General features: G+C 49.6%; 1 protein-coding gene across 1 annotated transcript in view; it reads left to right on the top strand.

Moving 5' to 3' along the window:
- The window catches only part of ADCY10 (adenylate cyclase 10), a 1,140,628-nt gene that overhangs the window by 1,020,331 nt on the left and 95,208 nt on the right, over nt 1–25,089 (top strand). The window lies entirely within an intron of this gene.

The following is a 25,089-nucleotide window of genomic DNA, read 5'->3' as shown; positions in this document are numbered from 1 at the left end:
TGCTGGGGCCTCCCTCTGGAACAGCCTCCCTGCCTCTCTGAAACTGGAGGAGAACCATCTCGGGTTCCGGAAGCACCTCAAGACCTTTCTCTTTGCTTCTGCTTTCTCTCCTCCTCTCCCCTGCTGATCTCCTGGATGAAACTGCACCGGTTACCTGGCTCCCCTCTGATCTCGGGCCCAGGTCCCCTCCCCGCCAGTTGCACACCTGCACTGCCCTCTGGCAACCTTTGCACTCGGGGACTGTTTCTGTATCCCTACAGCCCCCTACCAGCACTTGACACCTTGATGTCTGACCTTACCCTTGCACTTGCCACCTGCTGGCGGCACCTTCATTTATTTTATTTTTGTCTTATTTATTCATTTTACTGTTATATTATGTATTGCACTGCCCCTTGCCCCTGCACTTTTCCCCTTCCCCTCTCCCCTGCGCGATCTCAATGTCACCTGGCTTAGTAAGATCGTTTTCTCTGTCTTCCCACCTTTCCCCCTCCCTTGCCTCGTCGCCTTGAAACAATTGTGCATAGGTGCATTATAAATGCCATATCATATGTACATAAGCATAAGTTTAATGTGTGTTTATTCCCAACTACACTTAGTCAGTTCTTAAACATTTCTTCAGTCCATTTATGATATGATATGATATGATAGGTCATTTATAACGCGCTTAATACCCAGAGGTTTCTAAGCGCGGACCCGGGGATCCAACCTATGTTGCTCCATGTGGTCTTGCTTCCAAGGCGAGCACGTTGCCGCTGAGCTATCCTCCCAAGACTTTAAATCTAACCATATCCAAAACCTATGTGCATACAATAGATGCAGATAAAGAGCTATAAGCACAAGAGGGTACCATGGATAGTGCATTCCAGAATACTTTGATACGTACATGGATGGAGCTCTGGCAGCAGAAAGGAGGGAACTCCAAAGAGGGAGAATTAGGGTTGAGTGGAGCGATCAGCGATTGGCGAGATTGCTGATCACTCCACTCTCTAATCTAGGCTAAGCACATTCTGGTGGTATCACCCATAGAAGCTTTTTTTTCCAAATCTTAGGCTGTCAAAGTGCATGCATACCCCATTAAGCAAATACTGTGGGCAAACGCCATTATTGGCACTGTGGTTCATATGAGTTGATTGCAATAGCAGCATACCTTAAATAATTAATTTCACCCATGTCCATTGTATGTCCTATTGTTGGTCCCGCTTCATATGCCAGATAGCTTAAATGTTTCTAACATGATTCCCACACTACAAAAGCCTCTTGTGTAAGGTTAAAAGGAACGGATGGAGAGGGACCTCCAGGGGGGAACACTGGGAGTATGGCTACTTTATATCTCGACTTTATTCTTCCCTCCACTTATAGGTGAATTTCCCCTGTTAAATTCAGACTTAACCCACCAGTAATGAACTGCTAGGTACCCGGGGTGGGGAGTATTTGGATGGCCCCCAGAGAAGCAAAGCCGTGACCTAAGCATTTGCCACCGTAGTTGCAGAGAGGTGAAGACTTGCCGTGGTCCTGAGTCAACTGTGAAACCAGGGGGTGAGCATGGCTCAGTCAGAGCAGCCGGAAGTTGGGAGGCGCCCGGCTAGTGATGCAGCAAATCAGTGGAGCTGAGGCAGAGGCTTCTGTATGGGGATTGAACCAACAACTACGCGAGACCTTCTCTGGTAGACCATGAGCAGTGGTGGTTGGTGGCACAGAGACAGAATGCCTAGTGGTATCAGGGGCCCAAGCAGTGACAAAGGAGATAGGGAGTAGCCACACAATGAATCCCCATCAAGAGGGGAGGTAAGGTAAAAACATCCCAAACAGATACATTGCTGCCTGCGTTGGATTGGAAAAGCTTATTAAGTGGAAGCCTGTAGGTAACTTCGACAGGAGAGTGAGGAAGCTGTGGGGACAGACCCAAAAGGGCCAATAACTGGATCCTGAACAGCGAGAGAGGGGACAGAAGGGAACATTGGAAGAATCTGGAAATAAAGCTGAGACTGAGCGGAACTCTCTCTTCAGGGCCGAGAAGGGGTCTCAGTGAATGCATTGTGAGGCACTGGCAACAGACTGGAGCGATAAGCTCAGGTTAGTTTGGCCAGTTGACTAAGGTCCAGTTGAGGCAAAGATGTCGGTGCACCAACAGAATAAGCTGGAAAGGGGAAGAGACAAGGAATCAGTCACAATGCAAGACATCAGCGATATATTGGAAGAACTTAGAGCAATTAGGCAGAGATCCAAATGTCATTATTAGAGCTGAGGTGCAGGATTTAGAGTTAGAGAACCATGTGGAAGCCCTGCAAAACAACCTATTACCTACTGATCCCCTTTAACTGAAATCTGAAAAGAGATTAGATGACACAGAGAAGCATAATACCTGAGTCTTCTTACTGAAGTAGGAGGATACGGAAAATTGAGAGAGGAAATGCTATTTTCTCATATTTGGAGTGCCAGAGAAGTAGAATGAGATGCTGATCACTGGTTTAAGATCTGATAAGTAGCGTTTTGAAGGAGAAGAAAAGTGGCAACTGAAAATTGAACAGGCCCATAGAGGCGGAAGGTCCAGGGAGGAAGCTCAAACGATTGAAGTAAGCTGCCACTGTGTTAAGGAGCAAGAGACAATCTTTAAAAAAGCCAGAGGCAAGAGCCATCTGAAATACGTTGGCAATAATATACTCTTCCTGTCAAATTTTGTCCTCCTTCATTTTGAACAGGAGATTGGGCCCAAACAGAAGACATACGGGCGAAAGCAAAATCTCACACTCTTTCAAAGAAATAACTCAATTTTCTGAAAACTCTACCAAACTATCTAAAAAAGAGTGAAAATTGGAAACACAGAGATACTCTATTGTGCTTTAGACTTAATATTTTAAGAACTCGTCAGATATTAAAGAAATATGGCTTAGTGGAAACCAGTACATACCATTTATGTAACGAAGAAGAGGAATCCCTTCAACACTTGACAATGTTTTGTAAACAACTGAAATCTGAAAGAGAAAGGACTCTCTTACTTGCTTTGCCAACAACATGTGGCTTGGATTCCGATGCATGGTGGGACGCCATGTATTAGTGCTAAATAAAAAAGCGGTCAGAGGCCTAGGCTTGTTTTTGAATGAAGCACTAGAACAGTTTGCCAAGAAAGTAAGCTGAGAAGGTCTGTGACTTAGTCGTTAACTTTTGTATTTTTTTATTTTTTTTAAACTTTCTTTATTGGCATTTCACTTAACACAAACAACCAACCAGATAACCGCCCCGGCCCCCCCCCCCCGCCTCATCCACCCCAGTACACACATGAAGGTGACACAAGTAAACCAGAAGCTGCATGAGCGACAAGACCAACGTCCCATAGATAACCCACCTAATCCAATCAAGTCTGAACACCGCGTCCACATAGTCCCAATTCTCCATGCTAACGAAGCCGTATAGCCCAAATTGCCATAAACCTTGAGAAGGGCCTCAGAGAGTGGGCAGAGATCCCACCATGAGGCAGGGCTAGGTGGGGGATTCCTGCGTAGCAGGGGACTCAGGCCCCTCCCTCCTCAACTGCTTGAGGAGGTGTAGCGTATATGCATCCCATATCTGACTGTCGCCCTGACAGTTCCCCCTCATTACACCCCATCTAGTCTCCATGTCATTGCAATGCAAAATGTCCTTTGACCATTTGGCAATTGTCGGACTCCGCTTCCCACCCCACCCCATAGCCACTCGACGTTTTGCCAGAAGTAGGAGAAGACCTATCAGTTTCCTAGTCCCCTTAGGTATCTGCTCAGTGTACCCCAATAAGGCCATCACGGGATCTGGTGTAAGCTGTTGCCCCGCAATATCTCCAACCACCACAAACACCTGCTGCCAGAATTGCACCAGCTCCTCACACTCCCAAGCCACCTGAAGCAATCCTGCCGCCCCCTGTCCACATCTGATACAGGCCCCCGACCTTTGAGGGAAGCAATCTTTTAGCTGAGCTGGGGTGTAATAACATTTGTGCAAAAACTTAAAGTGGATCAGCTTAAAGTTTGTGTTGACCGCCCCCTTCCTGGTCATCTCACAACAGTAATCCCATGCATCTGCAGGTATTTCCCTTCCCAGTGTCTTCTCCCACAGCTCCTTTGATGATGTCCCAATACCCGATCTGCCCTTCAGAGCCATCCCATACAACTCAGAGAGTACCAGCCGCCCTATGACCCCCCTATCACCTTATCAAGCATCCCAGCCACTGGGGGCGGTTCGGGAAAAGACGGGAACAGCCGCTGCAGCGTCACCCTCAGCCTATGGTACAGAAACACATCTAATGCCGAAAGGGCCACATTCTCCCTCAGCTGGTCGATGGAGATGAACTTCCCCATTTGGAAACAGGTCCCTAAGCTTAGTAACACCTAATCGTTTCATCGTAGCTACATAATCTGCCTCACTAGTCAGGGGAACACCGGGAATAACTATAGGCGGGAGTTCCGGTGAGAAGAGTACACTGCCCATGGGCGCACTTTCCAGGAGGGACCAAGCCCAACATGTAAGCTCCACCAAATTTCGAGGGATCCGCGAGTGGCTCAGGGCCGTTAAAATGACCGACTGTAGCAACGCAGGTGATGCGATGGACCTCTCTATCTCCGCGTGTCTATGCTCTGCCGCCATCCCATACCAGTACCTAGCTAGCTTGTGCCACCATATAGTATAGCTCAAAATCTGGCAATGCCAGACCCCCCCTCCCGAACCGTTGCTGTAAGCTTCCCCCAAGAGATCCGAGCTTTTTTACCAGCCCAGATGAAGTGCACTATCGATGACCGGAGATCCCAGAAGTATTTTTGAGGTACCTTTATAGGCACATTTAGAAACACTTACAGACATTTGGGGAGAATAGTCATCTTGACCACCGAGATCCTGCCATATAAGTTAAGTGGGAGTGAGGTCCATCCCGACATCGCCCGTTTGGCCGATTCAAATGCCTCCCTTTAATTCGCATTATACACCACCCCCTCCTCTCTCGCCACGGTGATCCCCAGGTATCGAGTGCTGAGTAGGTCCCACTGGAATCCCCAAGTATCCCTAAATTGAGATGCCCCACCCGTCAATGGGAAGATAACTGACTTACTGGTGTTTATCCTAAGCCTAGAAAGTTCTCCAAACTGCTGAAGATCTAGCACAATCGGGTCTAGGTTAACCTCAGGACAGCGAATGAACAGGACCATATCATCTGCATACAACGATATTACCACTTTATGAGTATGCAGCTGAACTCCCCGGTGCAGATGAAGCTCCCTAACCCTTTCGGCCCAAGGCTTTATCACCAGGGCAAATAGCAGGGGGGACAATGGACAGACCTGGCGTGTCCCCCGCTCATGCGGTAATAACTGAGTGGTCAGCCCATTCACCCTCACCCTAGCCACCAGATTGGCATATAGTAGTGACACCAAGGAGATAAAAAACCTGCCCAAGCCCATCCTACGCAAAACCGTAAATAAAATCGACTATTCGACGTAATCAAATGCCTTGGTAGCATCTAATAGAACCTCCACCACCGGGTCATCCACCGGAAACGCCGCCATCAGACCAAACATCCTCTGCAACCCAAACGAGGTTGACCGACCAGGAATGAACCCTGCCTGATCTGCCCTCACCATAATTGGCATCAGCGGTGCCAGCCTCATCGCTATGATTTTAGCCAAGATCTTATTATCAAGGTTAATAAGCGAAATCGGGCGATACGAGGAGCAGTCTCCCCCCCGGTTTCCCCGGTTTCAACAATACGACCACCACAGCTTCCCTAAGGGAGTCTGGTAGCCGGCCCTTAGACACTGCTTCCTGATACATTGGTAGTAAACATGGTGCCAGTTTTTCAGCATAGCACTTATAAAATTTGTCTCTAAAGCCGTCTGGACCCGGGGACTTCCCACCCGGCAGTGATTAAATGGTCTCAACCACCTCTTCCAGCATCACCGGCCTATTCAACCACTCTCTCTGCTCCTCTGAGCACCAATACAGCCCCACGTCATCAAGGAAAGCCTCTATATCCGCCTGTGCCGCGGACAATTGGGATGAGTACAACTGGCGCCTAAAATTCCTGGAATTCATGAACTATCCCCACATCCTCGAAGTGATCAACCCCCCTCTTAGCCGTAATCACCGTCACCCTGTTCTCTCGCCCACCCAGTCGAGTAGCTCTTGCGAGCGACCGTCCCGGGGCCTTCCCTTCTCCATACTTCCGGGGAGCTATCCTATCCCACATAAACTTAACCTACTGTTGGGCAAGGGTATGAAACTCCTGCAGTTTCCGCTTAATATTCCCCTGTTGGGCTTTAGTCGGGATGGGGGCCCTCTCTTGCAAGACCTGCAGTTCTTCCTCCGCACTAGCCAGGTCTTTCCGTATCTTCTTCAGAATCCCCAACTCGTTGGCTATACATTCTCCCCTTATCACACATTTAAATCCTTCCTATAGGACACCAGCGGACGACACCGACCCATCATTGGCCTCAAAATATACATCTATAGCTTTTGCCAGTTCCTCCCTGAAGACCACGTCTGTAAGCGCTTCACTCTTAAACCTCCAAGGAAGCCTCGCCCTATCTCGACCCTCTAATCGGATAGATAACAGAACAGGAGCATGATCCGAAAGAGTGCGGACCAAAATACCCACCCCCACAGACCGGCCCATAATTGCTCGAGACACCAGGAAATAGTCTAGGTGGGCGGCCGAGCCATGCGGCGCAGAATAGTGCGTAAATTGTTTCACCCCAGGATTTCTCACCCTCCAAATGTCCTCAATATCCCACACTGGGAACATGCCCCTTTTACTACCTAGACGGCACGTGCAGCCCACCCTACCCAGAGTAATGTCCAAAACTGTCACAATGCCTGCCCCCGGAAAGCCAGACCAGGCCCAGCAACCCCGGAAGCAGTCATCATGCCACTTGAAGCATGCCCAAAAACCCCAGTTAGGGGCTCTTTGGCTACAGTCCTGGCGCCTATGGCGCCAGGCTCATAAGAATAAAGTCAGTCCTGGCGCCATGGGCGCCAGGCTCATTACAGAAATCTTACCTGTTGCAGACCATGCTGCATACCTACCTGATGCAGACCATGCTGCACGAAGCCACAAGCCAAATGAGGCTTAAAGGGACTACTTTACCTCAGGGACTCCTTTCCTCTCGGGTGGGGCTGTGGAAGAATACTTACCTGCGACTTCTTCCAAGGCTATTTAAGCCACACCCGGACAGCCACACGTGCTTCGCGTTATTCTGCTTGCTGCAGCGTAACGCTCACCGTGTCTTCAGCAGCTCCAGTCTTCAGCCACGCCCGCTTCAGCCCTGGAACACCTGGAACAAGAAAAGGAGAAGGAGAAGAGGTCAGAACAAAACCCTTACCTGAATCCTTGATCCAGCACATCGTCGATCTGGAAGAGAGAAGCCTTCTCAGGTGCATTGCCACGCACCTCGCAGAGCTGCGCTGAACTCACCAACCGGGGCTGCATTCCTTTACTCCATCGCGAATCCAGCATCTCCAGGCCATTCTTCAACACCTGGGGGAGACAAGAACAGATAGGTGAGCAAGGGCAATACAAACCACCCCCAAAGACTTACCTGATTTACCACAGGGGGTACTCACCTCATCTCGGGTCGGCGTAGTCAATTCTGCATCACTGCCGCACCCCGGCCCCTAAGGGGAAAACAAGGACAATACAAATCACCCCCAAAGACTTACCTGATTACCACAGAAGGGGTACTCACCTCATCTCGAGTCGGCGCAGTCAATTCCGCATCACTGCCGCACCCCGGCCCCTAAGGGGAAAAAACAAGGACAATACAATCTACCCCCAAAGACTTACCTGATTTACCACAGGGGGGCACTCACCTCATTTCGGGTCGGCGCAGTTAATTCTGCATCATCGCTGTACCCCGGCCCCAAAGGGGAGAACCACAATAGATTTACCAGGATCTTACCAATTGCCACTTGGAACTCTTCTGGTGGTTTAAATCCGCAACCTGCAAGGAATCTGGCAGAGTGAAGATCAGACTTTTGAACTCTTACGAACAATTGGACTTAGAGTCAATACTGGAACTCACCAATTCCTCCACGCCAGTGAAGTAACTGGTCGTCTACGCGGCCCTGCGCTCGACGCAGGATGGAGAGCTCATCTTTCCAAATCTTCAGGTGAGATTAAGAGGGAACTTCAGGAGTGTTCTGTGGGCAGACAAGGGGAGTGAGAAGGCGGGTTAACGCTCAGATTACAGGAGGTTAATTCCCTTTCTCCATTGCAGAAAGATATTCGTACAAGTCCAACAAACGAAGCTAAGTGGGTCTGTCCAGTCTGTCATCTCGGCTCTACGTGTTACTCTGGTGGAAGCAACAGCGGGCCAGTCCAGATCGACGCCCCCGTGGGAATCAGGTGAGCGTAACAGAAACTGAATTGAAATCTCCTGCCCATATAATTTCCCCTTCGGGAAGTACCCCCAATTGCCATTTCTACCCGGTCAAGAGACTCTATCGTGTCCTGGTTGGGACCAGAGTAGCATATCAGTGTGTATAGCTTCCCCTGAATAACCCCCTGCACCACCAAGGCCCTGCCCTCTTGATCCTTCAGGATTTTGGTCAGTCGGAATCCCACGAGCTATGCACCAAAATGCACACACCCCTGGAATAAGAAGAATAGTAAGAAAAGTACCTATGGAACCCTAGCTCTTGCCAAGTTTAGATTCATTAGCCGCTGTCAAGTGGGTCTCCTGGAGAAAAGCCACCCCCACCCTATGCCGTTCCAGGTATTGCAGAACCTTCCGACATTTAGGCAGGCTATTAAGGCCCCTGACATTCCAGGTCATAAGATTCACTGTCGCCATTCGGAGGTGTCTTAACACATACCTTCCCGTCACCTCTTGCCACCACATGCATCGAAACCTTCTTTATGTACCACCGAGTCTCCCCACCTTCCCTCCCGCCCCCCCATTCTACCAACAACCCCCCAACATGTCTGTGCTTACCCCCCCTAACCCACCCCGCACCCCTACCAACCCCAACAAGAGCACCCCCCCACCCATACTGGAGACCCCAACATTCCAGCTCTCCAACTACCCTTAGCATGTATGGAAACTGCTTTCGCTCAAGGGGCGGCTAGGAGCCCAACCCTCCATTGCACCACTCCAGGATAATTATCTCTTCACATAGGTTCAACACCAACTACCAAGTAAAGCTGCATCGCCAAAATCTCTTCTATGCTTAAACAGCGTCAGACATCGTTCTTCCGTGGCCTGGGGGACCCAGGCCACATATCGAGAAAGGTGGAGGCTTCCTCCGGAGTCTGGAAAAACAGCGACTTTCCTTCATGTACGACCCGCAGCTTGGCCAGGAATAACAGTGCATATTTCAGGCATCTGTCTCTCAGTCTCTTCTTGACTTCCAGAAAAGTTCTCCTGGCAGCTTGCACCTTATCAGAAAAGTTCAGGAAAAATTTGATTACACCCCCTTTATAAGACACCATGCCCTTCTCTCTAGCTTTCCTGAGTGCCGTGTCCCTATCCCGATAATTCAATAACCGGGCGATCCGTGGACGGGGCGGGGCCCCGGGATAGGTCTCCGACCACTAGGGATCCTATGCGCTCTTTCAACAACGCATAACGGGGAGAAGCCCTCAGGTCCCAGTACTTCTCTCAGTATTTCTTCCACCAGAGTCTCCATGTTCCTCTGGCCCTCCGACTCGGACAAGCCAAAGACCTAATATTATTCCGACAGGACCGCGATTCAAGGTCCTCATGCTTCTCCCTAAGTTCTTTCATGGCCTTCCTGACCACAGACATTTCTCCCGAGACCGAGGTTGCCACATCTTCCACTCCAGATAGACGCCCCTCCGCCTTGTCCAATCTTTCCCCATGCTTGTCCAAACGGACCTGCATGTGGTCCACCTTGCAAGTCAGTGTGTCCAGTTTACCATCCAGAGATTGTATTCCTGACTGTAGCTGCACTAGCATAACCTTAATGTCCTGAAAAGCAGTTACAGGATCTGGCTCCGGCCCTGAGGTATGCGGCGCAGCTGAATTGCTCAGTGTTCCACAATTTTTGACTTGTGTGGGCATCTCAAAGTTTAACTTCGACTGCTACTTATCCCCCTTCCCTGACTTAGACATGGCACGTGAGATAAGCGGGTCGCCGAGATGATCTGCTGGATATGTTGGCCAGGGCCAACTGAGCCCCCGTAGCCCTCGCCCCCTCCCTTACCGGGGATCGAGCCCGAACCCTATGTCCAACACCAGGTTCCACTGCATTCGACTCAGGCACCAGGGATATAATCCACCAACCCACAATGGTTATTCACCGCACCCGCGGCGCGCCCGATGCGAGCAACTCCAGGTGTATGAGGCCCAGTATGTATCAAGCGTTGCCCAGGGTGCCATCCACTGGGGGCCCCTAAATCTTGCCGTCCCAGGGGCAAGCGGCCCTCAGCTGCATAGAACAGATCTCTGTGCTACGCCTGCACTGCCATCCACAAGCGCCGCCGCCACTCAATCCAGTACCACACCATCAGCAGTGAACAGCTTCCTAGCCGCCTAGAGCAGATTCAATGGGTGGAGGGCCGTTCCAAATCTCGACCTGTATCCCCTCCTGGGTCTAAGGGTGTACATGCGCCCCAGGCTAGAGTGTGGTGTCCAGTCAACTGGTCGACGACAAACTGGTCGACTGCAATTTGGTCGACACCATTTGGTTGAATGCCAAATGGTCGAATTTTTTTTTTTTTTTATATATATGTGTTTTGTGGGTTTTCGTGTGGGGAAAAAAAATAAAAAAGAAAAAAAAGGGGGTTGAGGGGGGACCCCCCAAAAAAAACCAAAAAATGGGTAAAAGTAAAAAAAAAAAAAAAATTCGACCATTTGGCATTCGACCAAATGGTGTCGACCAAATTGTCTGTCGACCAAATGTTTTCGACCATTTGACTGGTAACCCTAGAGTGTCAGTCCCCTTCCGACGGATTATAGGTTTGGCTCCCCGATGCCCACCACTGTTTGTACCGGCGAACTGAGACAAACAACGTCTTTAATTGCCCCAGGGGGGGTGTCCCATCCAGGTCGAGGCCAGCGGGGCTGCACACCCACCGCTCCCCGCTGAAATAGGGTTCCCGTCTCAGGACCACTCCAATGGCTTTTGGGTGTGTTTCCTCCCTTTCCACACCTCTGGGGTGTTCGCGTGTCCAGCTGCCGAGGAGCACAGCCCGCCTCCTCACTCACCGTCGGACAGCCCGGCCAGGAACCCCGGCCCAGCCGTGACGTCCGTCCACAGCTCAGAACGTCTCAGAGCAGGTGGCCATCACACCGCTCCAGCCCCAGAGGGCGTCCAAGCCGCCCAGCGCCGCAGCCGGCAAGGCGCACAACACACCAGCCGTCCAAGGCCGAGCCGCCGCACCCTTCCACAGTCCGCCTCCTCCCCACTTCCCATGGGCAGGGGGTGTCTCAACAGGCTCTGCCAAATGCCCCTCTGGCACTCCAGGCAGCAGTCGTCCGTTTCGGGGTATCCTGCTGTGCCGGCCATACTCGTGGAACTCGCCACAGGCAGCCAGCACCGAGCACCGGCACACCACGCTTCAAGCGGGGCTGCACCTCCCCCCACTCTTATCTGGAGTGAATCCCAGCCGCAACTTCGCTGTACTAGTTCTCCACCATTCTGACGCCGACCTCACCCAGGATAACTTCTATGAGGGCCAGATGCACTCCAGCTTCAGATTTCGCAGCTTGAACATGAATTCCGTCACAGAGACCGCCGGATAACATGCCGGATTTATGAGATGCTGGAGAGCTTCACAGGCCTGCGGCCATCTTGGTCAGGCTCACTAGCGCCCCCCCACCCCACTTAGTCGTTAACTTTAATCAGGACAGAATAGCCAAACATAGGACAATTAAGACAGTGACAACTTCAAAGGAACAATAAGCTGTAAAATGTTTGGCTTGGTGAAAACGAGAAATAGAAATGTCAAGTAAAAATGGTATTAATTTATGATAAATGCTTTAAATAAAAAAAATAAAGAAAATTGAACAGGAGAAGGGCAAGTCAAACCCTCACGACATGGCTTTGCTTGAATGAAGTAAAATGTCCATGGGCATATCTGATTGAGATTGCAGTTGATTAACATCCACTCTCACATTTGAAAGAAATCATGCAGGTTACTCGAGGCCCGGCTGAGTCAGGGAAGATACTGCACATAAATGTATGTAACCAAATGAGTGACAACTTCCAGGATTAATTCTCAAGTATGGGTGGAGGGTCATGATTCGGTAAGAAGACAGAATTGTGAGGGTGGTAGTTTATACTGTGTAGTTAGGGAAAGGGAGTGTAAAAATGGTTTGCATAATAGTTGAAGTGGGGGTTACAGGGCAAGCAGACCTCTGGTGTATGCTGCTTTAGCTAGCAGAAGAAGGTCATCGCTTCGCTATATTTTCCAGAAAGATTTGCTATGGGCACCAATATGAAGTAAATCTTAGAGGCCCCAGATGGAGAATTGGGGGCAGCATGCGGAAGGGGGCAATGTAACCGGAGAAGAGTGCTGGAGGAGAAAACTGGGTGCAAGGGCAGGGAGGAGAGATGGAAGTGGGCTGAAACAATGTAACCTTTGTTGTTGAGGGCAAGGAGCTGTATGCATATGGGTCATTTTGAAGGCTGGCAACATTGAGTCTGGAGGAATGATCATGGAAGGACAGAACAGTTCAGTATGATTTTGAATACGTATGGGTGGGTGGATTTGTGCAAGGTGGCTAGGGAGAGTGAGAGAGAATACACCTTTTTTCTCAAGCACATCAAAGCTATTCCCCAATAGGCTTAGTTGAATATTCTCATCAACACCATGTAGGCAGAGTAGAGGTTACCCTGATCACTTCATCGGACCATGAACTGATAGGAGTTCCAATGAATCTTCTGACAAACGACAGGTAAGGCGGTATGGCAATTACATGAGTTTGTAATGAGGAATTTGTTTCTCAAGCTTCTTTTGAAGGTGTGATAGAGGATTATTTTTTTTTTTTAAACTTTGGTTTTATTGGTGGTTTTTCGAAGAAAAATACAAACGGCAACGCTGAGAGCGTCGTAATCATCATTTTTTAACATTGTCATAAAACCCCCAGGATCCCTCTCCCCCCTCCCCCCCACCCCAACTCCTCCCCTCCCCCCAGATCAGAGTCACTTCAAAAGTCGAACAGCTGGAGCTGTCATCGTCGCTCGTTGTACGTTGCCACAGAGGTATGCTATACTCTTGCGTCCAAATTGGCTGAGTGAGATCCGGCGTCTCCCGGGTCCTGGGCTACTCCTACATCCCTGAGTAAGGCATTCCAAACCCACCCCCGCCATTCTGCCAGAGTGTACTCATATTGTCAGTGGGGGTCCCGGCCCCATGCCCCATAGACCCCATACCAGTTAGCCTGAAAGGAGCCCAATTCGTTATTTACCATGGCCGTCAATTTGTCCATTAAGAACATGTTTATGAGTTTCTTAAGCCAATCGTCCTTGGATGGGGTCTCTGGGCTCTTCCACCTTTGTGCCAGGGCCACTCTGCCCGCTCGCAACATCGTCTCCCACATTCTTGGGTACCTATACAGTTCAGTGTCCTCCGGGGGGAGGCCCAGTAACATCGTTAGGGGGTTGAGTGGGATTAGTTCCTCGGTGACCTCGGCCATCCACCCCCGTACCTTCTCCCAGAACTCCTGCACCTTGGGGCAGGACCACCACATATGCCCCCTCGATCCCACTTGGCCACAACCCCTTGGGCATCTGGGGGACACTCCCGAAAACATCCTGGACAGTTTCAACGGGTCCCTATGCCAGCCCTGTAGAATCTTAAAGTTGTGCTCCATGTCCGATGTAAATAGGTTCCCATGAAATGCTATCTTAAAGACTTTGGACCACGCCTCCTCCGTGAGTGGTTCTCCTGCCAGGTCGTCCCAAAACCCCCGAAACCCTCTTCTCCCCTCCAAGTTAACAGTGTTCAGTATTTGGTACATTTTGGAGACCGCCCCCTTCCTTGATGTGGCCGTGTCCAGGAACTTTTCGAAGGGGGTCAGCTGTCTCCGTAGGTTCTGGCCCCATGTTTGGTCACAAAGGATGCCCTTCAGGTGCAGATATTCAAAGATTGAAAGGGACTCCCGCCCCAGTGCATCTCGCAGGGCCTCGTATTCGAGGAACTCGCCCTCTTTGAACAGTTGTCCCGCCCATTCCAGACCCCCGTCCGACCATGACTGGGCATTCCTGAATCTCCTGCTACCTAATTTGAGCGGGTGGCCCCAAAGCGAAGACATTGGAGAGGGCCATGTCGTGAGGTATGAGGTTGTGGGTCCCTCTTTCCAGATTGTCCAAAGTATTCCCAGGGTTGGGTGGGCTTTCATTTTGCTAGGGATTAGTCTACGCGGCAGCCACAGGAGGTCGCGCACTTTCAGAGGGTGGGCGTCCATGTCCTCCAGGTATGACCAGTAGGTGCCCATCCCCTCCTTCATGTGCTCCAGCAAGACCCGCAACTGGGCGGCCCGGTAGTAAAGGAGAAAGTCCGGTAGTCCGAACCCGCCCTCCTCTCTGGGTAGTGTTAGGGTGGCCTTTCCTATTCTCGGGGCCCTCCCTTGCCATACAAACTCGCGGGTTGCTTTTTGTAGATCACGGAGCAACTGGGCGGGGACCTCCGTTGGGAGCGCGGTGAATAAATATAGTAATCTCGGCAGTACGTTCATCTTTATCGCTGTCATGCGCCCATACCAGGACCGAATCATACCATCCCATCTCCTCAGGTCAGACGTAACCCCCGCCAGGATAGGCCCATAGTTCTCCGGGGCCAATCTCGAGAGATCTCTAGTCAGGGTTACCCCCAAGTACCTGATGGAATCCCTCCCCACCGCAATCCCCGCACACCTGTCCCGGGGGTCCAACCACGGGTCCTGGGCCCTCATGGGTAGGAGCTTTGACTTAGCTGCATTTATTTTTAGTCCCGAGAACTGCCCGAAGGCTGTCATCAGACGCAGGAGGGGGGGGAGCGAGGAGCTGGGCTCTACCAAGTACGCTAGGATGTAGTCAGCGAACAGGGAGAGCTTGAACTCTACTTCTCCCCTTTTGATCCCTTTGATGTCGGGGTGGGCCCGGACCGCTATGGCCAGAGGTTCCATCGTCAGGACGTAGATTAACGGAGAGAGTGGGCACCCCTGTCGTGTTCCCCTCGTGAGGGGGAATGAGTCGGAGAGTTCCCCGTTCACCTGCACTCTCGCTGTTGGGGCTCTATAGAGGGCGGAGACCCAGGTCCTAACGTGAGGCCCAAAGCCCATTCGACGGAGGAGGTGTTGCATGTACCTCCACTCGACCCTGTCGAATGCCTTCTCGGAGTCCAAGGAAAGCAAACTCGCCTCCAGGTCCGATTCCTTGGCATAGTGGATTAGGTCTATGGTCTTCCTGATATTATCCGAGCCCTGCCTGCCCTTCACGAACCCCACTTGATCCCCGTGTACTAACTTGGGCATTATCCCCTCCAACCGTTTGCCCATCACCTTAGCTAGGATCTTAACATCTGTATTTAGGAGGGAGATCGGGCGGTAGGAGGAGCAGTCAGTGGGGTCTTTTCCTTCCTTGGGCAATACCACTATGATGGCTCTCATCATCGTTTGCGGCAGGATGCCCCCCTCCAGTACTGCATTGAATACCCTCGCCAGGTGTGTGGCCAAAATGGACCGGAACCTCTTGTAGAAGTATACTGAGAACCCATCTTCCCCCGGTGACGTTCCCGCCTTCATCCCACCGATTGCATTCTCCACCTCCTCCTCTGTGACCCCTCCCTCTAGACCCTCTGCCATCTCGCCTGTCAGGGATGGGATCTGGATGGAGTCCAGGAACTCCTCAATCTGAGTGTCATCCCCGGCATATTCTGACGAATATAGTTGTTCATAGTAGCGTCGAAAAGCCGCTCCTATGACTGGGGTGCTATGGTCTAGTGAGCCCCGTTCGTTCCTGATTGCCCTCACCATTCTGCTCCTCTGGACCTCTCTAAGTTTCCAGGCCAGGATTTTATCGGCTCTGTCCCCCTTCTCATAATATTTTTGTTTCACTAGCTGGAGGTTGCGCTCAGTTTTGTGCAACAAGAGATCTTTCAATTGAAGTTTGTAATTTTCTAGGGCTGTGATCTGATCCATAGCCAAGGGTGACTCCGGGGGGCCTCCCGGCTGGAGCTGTGCGATCTTCTCCCTAAGGGATTTTTCTTGGGCCTCCCTCTCCCTTTTTTTCTGAGCCCCCATTCTTATGAGAACCCCACGTAAGGTCGCCTTGAAGGCGTCCCACAGCACATGCGCACCCACCTCGCCATTGTCGTTCAGCTTGAAGTATTCCGTAATGGCGTCCTGCACTTCCTGCGCCAGGACATCGTCCTTCAGCAGGGAGTCATTGCACTTCCATCGCCCTTTTCTGCCACCTCGCCATTCCCCTATAATGGTGGTACGGACCAGGTCATGGTCGGACCAGGGGACCGGGTCAACCTCATAGCCGGAGACATATGGGCGCAGGGGTTCGTCTACCAGGATGTAGTCTATTCGGGAGTATGATGTGTGGATTGCGGAATATTATGTGAAGGAGGGGTGTTCTGCCCTAGGGGTCGGGATGGTGTCCACTAGGCCCAGCTCTGTGTTGATCCGTGAAAGCAAGCGTCCCCAAACAGCACGATCCTCCCCGCAATGAGAGACAATGAAGGACTCTCCCAAAATGGGAATAAGGCCAAGACAGAGTGCGGGTGAGCGTAAATGGGAGTTTATCAATCAGAATAGGGCATGCAAAGGACTCTGCAAACTCCGAGAGCGCTCTGTCTGACAATAGCAAAGACAGGCGTATATATTTACAAAAAACGTCATAAGAACCTACACACTATAGGGGGCACAAGTTCATGGGGATTGGGTGGCGACGACTAACTATAGGTGCTGCTGTGATGTGGTTGGCTTTGGCTGGAAGACGTCACTGGGCAGCCTTGTGGGTTGGGCTGGCCCTGGCAGGGTGGCGGAGTTCATCCAGGCGGTGTTGTGGGGCCATCGCGGCCAGTGGCAGAGATGAATGTCTTCTCCTGACTTATCAGCCCTAGGCCATGCACACCGCAGTCATTCAGGCATTTTTAGTATTATCTTCTTTAGTAAATCTTACAATAGGTTATACAACAGGTTAATGCAACACAGGAGGAATGCACCTTGTGAGGGGACTGGAGGCAATACGTCAGGGCATGGTTACCAGTGTCCTGTTGACCGGGGCCATAGGTCGAGGGGCTAAGCTTCAGGGCCTGGCACGGGCGGTACATGTCTTTCTGCCTTGTTAGAAGTTGTTATGGATGTTCCGCTGTGTGTTGTCAAAGTGTTGGGTGTCTTGATTGCACAGGGCCATAAGTCTGAGATGGTCCGGTGGGTTGTGAGGTTTACGAGGGGGCGCGTGTGTTCAGGCAGAGGTTTACTGCTGGGCTGTAAATAATGCATGTGGCAGGTGGTGGCCTTGGGTGCTACAGAGGGGGTTACAAATCTTTGAAGCGACTCCAGTCTGGTTGGGGGAGGTAACGCAGCGCGGCGCGGTCTCTGCTCTCATGCCTTGGCAGCCGTCGTAGGGTGGGAGGGGGAATGGCCTTGCATGTATTTCACAAAGGTATCTCCCTCGTGTGTTGCCGATTTAGGTAAAGACATCATAAACATTTGAACACTCTATAATACTTATTCGGAACATTACAAAACATGCATTTAAACTTTGCTGGATGTGTCTTGTTTATACCCAGTCTGAGTACCTTATTCATACATTATGTTTTAACAAGTACAGTATTTAGTTATATGCATATATATTTGCAGTAAGTGAGGTAGAGTTAGGATTGGTGGAGAACATAGAAAGTAACCCGCCACTTGTTCGTGACGGTGGTGGCGCATGTGGGGCCTAGACATGCACACATGACATGTGCCTTCTCGTGCATTCTTCACATGGGCCCTTTGTATGGTTACATTCGTTTTCTTGTGTCCTCTAGCAGCATTAGTTCAGTTATGGCGCGAGCCCATGGGGTGTAAGTTTTCCAGTCATACACGTAACAAACAGATTCCTGGTGCGTTCCGTTATTATTAGTACCCAACTGCAATGGTATAGGCTCACCATCGCTTATATCATGGGAGCATGATCTCTTGTAATTATACATCGTACAGGCTTTTGTAATATAAGGGATTTTATGGAAGAAAAGCATCCTTTGCAAGTAGTCTCAACATTAATATACAAAGATTGTCTGTCATCTAACAACCATTTTACTGTTCTTTTCATTTGCCTAGGCCTGTTGGCCGGGTCATGCTGGGAGCGATGATACACTGCGGGAGGTGAACTGTTACAATGTTAGTGTATTACACTAGCTCATGTCCGTCTTGTTCGTGGGAACGTGCTCGCAGCGGATCTGCCAGGGTGCTGCGGCAACAAGGATGACTGAAACCCTCCAAGGGTGGGGGCCGCGCTACAGTGCGCTGAGCTCACACCATCTTTACCAGACAAAATGGTTTCTTAGGCCTAGCTAAATTTTAATACATGTGGGCAATTAATACATGCGGGCAATGTCTCCAGTGGGTGAACCCTCCACCACCTGGGCCCGGGTGGCATGAGGGGACGCCCAAGAGAGCCATAGTCCTCACCTGGGGAGAAAGCGCAGGCGAGGGGGGTCTTCTTGGACCAGTCCTCCCCTACATTTCCCCCCTTTCGTTACTAAAGTAACGAATTCTTTAAATCTTCTATCCTCCTACATTCTGCCTCGTCCATCACCGCCTCATCCCATGCAGGAGTTCCTTTGATGGGCATCCATGCTCTGCACACCCCCCTTAAGCTCTCACCTCTCCGGGCGTATTCATCTGGGGTACACATTAGATATATGCACCCACCATCTCCTTCTAAATCTACCCAAACTTCCTCATACCATTCTAGTATACGGGGCTCTTTGATGGTTGTGTGCCACAACTTATCTACAATATCTCTATCATGGTATATAGGCACCAGTTGGTACCTGGGCGAGTTATCTATCCCTGCTTGTACTTGTGCTTCTTGCATCGTTTTTATTGTACCGTGTGAGTTGCCCATTGTCACCATCATCATTGCACCATTTGGTACTGCGTTAGCACAAACTCGAAGACCCACCTGGCACAGGCAAAAAAGTAGAAGGAGGAACACAACAGCTGGTATTAAAAATTTCACAGTTGTTCCAAGCCATGAGGGAACCCAGGAGAAGATGTTGTCGAACCATGTACTCGCTTCTGCTCCACCTTCCATTTTCATTTTTTCTCCTAGGTTGTGGACTGCTTCGATCACATGGGACAGGGAGCCATTCTCTGCGTCTTCAGAAGGTACGAAAGTGCAGCAGGCACTTCCTATTTTTCGGCAAACACCACTGTCCATCGCCGTCAACAGGTCCAGGACATACCTGTTTTGCATGGTCATTAGTCGTAAAGCTCTTAGTTCCACTTTGATTATATTGAATCCTTCTTCAGTGTCGTTTGCCAGCTGAATTAGTTCCCAGCGTGTTATCTGGAGCCACTTTGCGTTTGCCCTTGCTTGGACACTTGAGACGAGTGAGGCAAAAAATGTTTCTGCTGAGCTGAATAATCGATACTTGTCTGGGATCTGAGCCAACAGTTCCGATGATGCCTTTGATATGTAGTTTGATGCTCGTCTGTTACGGGTCAGCACTTCTCCCTTGCTTCCAGAAGACAGGACATATATTTGTGTCTCTGCAGTTGGTTGAGCCACACTCTGCATGCGTTCCTGTGTCCCATCGACGTGGCTTTCTGGTATCACCATTAGGGCTGAGTGCAGAGTGGCCATTGAACAGCTGCCACTCCATGACTGGGGGAGGTGTAGGTATGCCTGTTTGCCGCACACCCAGTACGTGTCCATCAGGGCCGCTGTCCCTTTCCTTAGGTCTGGGATGGTGAGGGTTTTGTTGCAGTTCTTGTTTGTTCCCATGGGGGTTCTCCCTTCTCCTTTAAAGCACAGTTTATAGTCCATTTCGCTCTGCAGTTTGAACGGCTTTTCAATGGCAGTTACCCAAGTTAGTTTTGAAATGTGTTCTCTCCAAACTGGTGTACATGTTTCCTCTATCCACTGCAATTTATCCGGTGCCACTCCTCTTAGTGCTTCCGCTTTGCACAGTACTTCTTCATCCTTCTGCTTGTTGTCAGAAAAAAGTGTCCCTTTTATCACGAAAAATGGTTCTTTCAAACATACCACTCCTGCCGTTTTTGGGTAACACGTTTTCTCGTTCTGCAGCATTTGAAAAGTCACTTCGTGTGCCTGGAAGGTGTTCTTAATCCTGCACAGCGTGAGATGAAGGAGACATTGGGCATCCACAATAGGCAACTCTTTAGGTAACAACACTTTGGGTGTACCTGATGCATGGGGGATGAGGGAACAGACATAACAGCTCTCGTTTGTTGTCTGTTTAGCTGTGGCACTCATGTCTGCGTACCACTTATTTGTTTGATGGGGGTGTCGTGGGTCTTCCATCTTATCTAGACCTAGCCCATAGTACTCATCATACTTCCTCCTCCCTGCTTCTCTCTTTCGTCTGTTATTCTTGTTACTCATGTACTTCCCAACCCCCAGGACAGTGGACAAACTAGACCCCCCTTTCTCATTCCCGCCCCCCTTGGCCCATTCATCATATAATATGTCGTGCATTGCTAGTAGCTTTTCGTCTTCTTTCCTGACGTTATCTGGCAGATTGTTTTTTGGGCTGGGGGCAAGCTGGCTGGTGGGGGTGTTATACAACCATGATATGGCAGACGGGTTTCGGTCATTGAGACTGTGGGCATTGTAATTGGATACCCCTGGTGGAGACACTGTGTTGCTCTGCATTCCAACACTGGATGGTGTGGTATGATACCCCCACACAAGTTTAGTTCCGTCCCATATCAAAAAATCACCTTCCCTGGTATTGACACCTGCAGTTGCATTGGGCCCGGTGGTACTGTTAATTGGTCCAGTAGTGTTGTTACTCCCTCCCCCCTCGTACATCTCGATAGAGATGAACGCTATAAACCAATACGTAACCAAGCCAAACATTATCATAAAAAACAATGTGATGCATACTGATAATCCACACTCATACTAATATCTACATCTCTCATATACTAATTCTCTCATTCTACTAATTCTATCTGTTGCAGGCTGCCCGTTAGATGCCATGGAAGCTCCTGTTTGAGATATAAAAGTGCATTAAGTGCATGCATGTAAACGTTTTGCTGGCACCATCTGTGCCAATAAATTTTCACGGGGAATGGAAGCGGGTGGGGATGCGGGGGAGGGGTATTCACAGACAAGGGTGTATACAAGCTATAATATTATTATTTCATTAATTACATACCACTCAACAAGATAAAAAAGAAAGCACACACACACATTTTTTTTTTTTTTTTTTTTTGGGATATCCTTGTCAGTCATTATTCCATTCAAGTCCAGTGCTGACACACACACACACGCAAGTCGATATGTAGACATCCTACTCATTTGCATCGTTTGCTGTTGTCTGTGCCTCCTCATCTATCTCCTCTTGTACATTGCTGTATGCTTTTCGTACGTCGGTCAAGTGTACCCAGTACCGCAAGCCCTTTACCTTCACTGCTGTGGGCGTGCAGAATATTACTTCGTATGGGCCATGGAATCGTGGTGCATTCCACCGACGCACAAAGCTTCTAACATAAATTGAGTCACCTGGCATCAGCTGTAGCTGTTGCTCTGGCTCCGTGACAGATCCTGTTACGTTTCCCTCTTCTCTAGTGAAGGGTGGGGAGAGTTGCTTTGATATTGCGCGCGCTGCCCTTGTTAATTTTCTTAGATAGTCTGTGAACTCATCTCCCAATATTGCGGCGCTTCTGTGGGCATCTGAGTGTTCGCGCAGTGGAGAGTGTGCTGTGTTCATTCGTCTCCCAGTCACGATCTCGTGCGGGGACAAATGGTGGTCTTTGCTTGGCTGGTTTCTCAATTCAAATAGCGCTAGGGGTAGACAGTAAATCCAATTTTTCTTCAATGAGAAGCATAGTTTTGATAACCTGCCCTTTAACAGGCCGTTCATCTTTTCCACTACGCCATTACTTTGGGGATGATAAATCGAACACAATTTATGTTTTATACCCAATAACGTGGTAACTTCCTTGAAAAGTTCATTCACAAAGTGAGAGCCGTTGTCTGAGCGAATCACGTCACAAATTCCCCAGCGCGGGAACACTTCCCTTACTAGGAACTTGGCGGCGCTTTTGGCATCAGGTCGCGCACATGGTCCCGCTTCCACCCACCTTGAAAATGGGCACACAACCACGATCATGTACCGCGCGCCATTACACCTTTCCCCCATGTCTGCATAATCTATATGCAGTTCTCTGAAGGGGCCAATGGGTTTTGGAATTGTTCCCCGGAGTGTGCATAATGTCATTCCTGAGTTGTATATTTGGCATGTTGTACATTCCATTGCCAATCGAGACACATGCTCCTGGAGACAGGGCACAAACCATTCTTCCTGTATTTCTGCTGCGATGTGCTGTTTAGTGTTATGTGCGGGGAAGTGTAGCTGTTGAAATGCAACTTCTAATAACTGCAGTGGCATTACCACTTTCCCTGAGTTATTTTGCCGCCATAGTAGGTCTGTTCCTGATTGGCTGCATCCCCGTTTTGTCCACGTTAGTTTTTCTTCTGCACTAGCTCCTTCCTGCAATTCTAGTATTTGTGATAAGGACATCATGTTGTACCCTTCTGACAGTTCTTCGGTTGTTGTGTTCTTGATCATGAACTCACCTGTGTCGTATTTCTGAAAATAGGAAGCCTCCTTGGCGGCAGCATCCGCTGCCGCATTCCCTAAAGACACAACGTCTGAGTTGGATGTATGGGCCTGGCACTTCACTATTGCTACAGCAGTAGGGTTTTGTAGGGCCTCAATTAATTCTTTTAACAATTCTGCATGCTGCACTGGTGTTCCATCTGCCCTTCTTAATCCCCTACGGCCCCATCTTGCTAGACCCCCATGTACTGTCGTCGTCATGTAAGCTGAGTCTGTGTATATTGTTACTGCACAGCCCTTTGCTGCGTGTAGTGCTTCTATGAGCGCAATCAGTTCTGCTGCCTGTGCAGAGTAATGCGACGGGAGGCGGTACTGTACTAGTGTTTCAAACTCACCTTCCTCTAATCTCACTACTGCCATGCCAACGTGTTTCTCTCCCGTGTCCATATCAATTGATGCGGACCCATCCACAAAGTACACTTCCCCCTCGCTGAGAGCGTTTTCACACACAACTGTGCCCTCCCCTCCTTCTCCTGTGTGGGTTGCGCAATCGTGATTTTGCATATCCTCTAATGTGCACGCTTCTGTAATGAATGTGGTGGGGTTCACTGTTTTACATCTCACTATGTGGATGTTGGCGCTGGACAATATAATCTCGTATGCTGTTGCCCGCTGTGTGGTCAGTGTGCTTTTTGATCTTTCAAGTATTGCAAATGATGAGTGTTCCACAAACAATGTCACAGGGCACCCCATCACTATTGCGGCACTTTTCTCAATCGCGAATGCGGCTGCTGCGAGCGATTGTTCGCACGCGAAATGACCCTGCATCACGGCATCCAAAGTACCACTATAGTAAGCCAGGGGCTTGTGTCCTAAGGATGTTTTTTGTGTCAGTACCGCTGTCATGAGTGTTCCTTTGCAATGGGAAAATAGGTAAAATTCGCGTCCATAATCAGGGTTTGCTAGTACTGGAGCGCTTGAAATTAGCTCTTTCAGTGATTGGAACGATATGCTCATTTCTTCTGACCATTTTATTTTTACATTCTCCTGTTGTGCTTCTTTGAGTGCTTGTAGGAGGGGTCTCGTGTATGCTGCATAGTCTAGTATCCATGCTCGGCAATAGTTGCACATCCCCAAGAATTTCTGCATATCTTTTACTGTTGTGGGTTCTCCTACTGATCTTATTGCCTCTACCCTGTCGGGAATTATTCTTTTTCCATCTTTTGATATGAGCTGTCCCAGGTATAGGACCTCAGTCAGGCAATACTGTAGCTTCTCCCTGTCTACCTTGTATCCTTTGTTGGCTAGTAAAGTCAGGAGCGTCGTTGAATCTTTTCTACATGTTGCTTCGTCTTGTGCACACACCAATAAATCGTCCACGTACTGAATAATCGTACTCTCTACTGATAGGTTTCCCAAGTCTTCATGCAATATGCGGTTGAATATGCTCGGGCTCTCACAGTATCCCTGTGGCAGTCTGCAGTGTTCATATCTTTTTCCCCCCAGTGTGAACGCTGTAAGGTATCTACTCTCTTCAGCCAGGGGTATTGAGAAAAATGCGTTTTTCAAGTCCACTACTGTAAAATGTGATGCTGCTTTTGGTATACTGCATAGTATTGATGCAGGGTTCGGGACTAGAGGGAACTCTTTCTGGATTACATCATTGAGGGGGCGTAAGTCCTGTATCATCCTCCAAGATCCCCCTTTCGCTTTTTTGATTGGATAAATACATGTGTTACATGGGGAGTTTGAGGGCACTATTATCCCTTGTATTAGTAGTGCCTTTATCGTTGCTTTTTTCCCTTCTTCAGCCTCACGGGACAATGGGTACTGTTTGACTCGGGGTAAGATAGCTCCTCGTTTTAGTTTTATTATCACAGGTTGTACTCCGTGCAACAGCCCTACATCATGGGGGCCTGTTGTCCATAAATTGTTTGGTACTAGCCTCATGTCGTCATCAAAAAATGACGGTGGTGTTCCTACCACTGCCATCAATTGGACGGGGATCTCTCTGGCTTGGATCAAAATGTCACAGGGCATCGCTATTTCCATTACTATCTCACCATCTGCTTCTGTGTCTGAAAAGAGATCCTCATCTGTTACCTCGCGTAGGGCAAGGTTGGCGTTTGTACACAGCACTGTGCGCCACTCACATCCTTCTCTGTCCATTCCAATCACAGCGATCCGTTTCGCTGATACCTGCACGGCGTGCAAATCCAACGACACCACTGATCCTGGTGCTGCGTTTGGACACACTATGGGGCGGAAGAGGAACTCTGCTGGAATCCTCCAATCCATGCTTTTTAGCTCTGGAACTATAAGGGCCAAAGTCTTTAGCCCTTCAATAAACATCTCTTCATTCTGTGGCAGCCCTC

The sequence above is a fragment of the Ambystoma mexicanum genome, chromosome 9 (assembly GCF_040938575.1).
Source record: "Ambystoma mexicanum isolate Mex_15411 chromosome 9, UKY_AmexF1_1, whole genome shotgun sequence".
In the NCBI taxonomy this organism is placed as follows: domain Eukaryota; kingdom Metazoa; phylum Chordata; class Amphibia; order Caudata; family Ambystomatidae; genus Ambystoma; species Ambystoma mexicanum.
The sequence above is the reverse complement of the archived record's forward strand: the minus strand, read 5'-3'. Positions and strand labels throughout refer to the sequence as shown.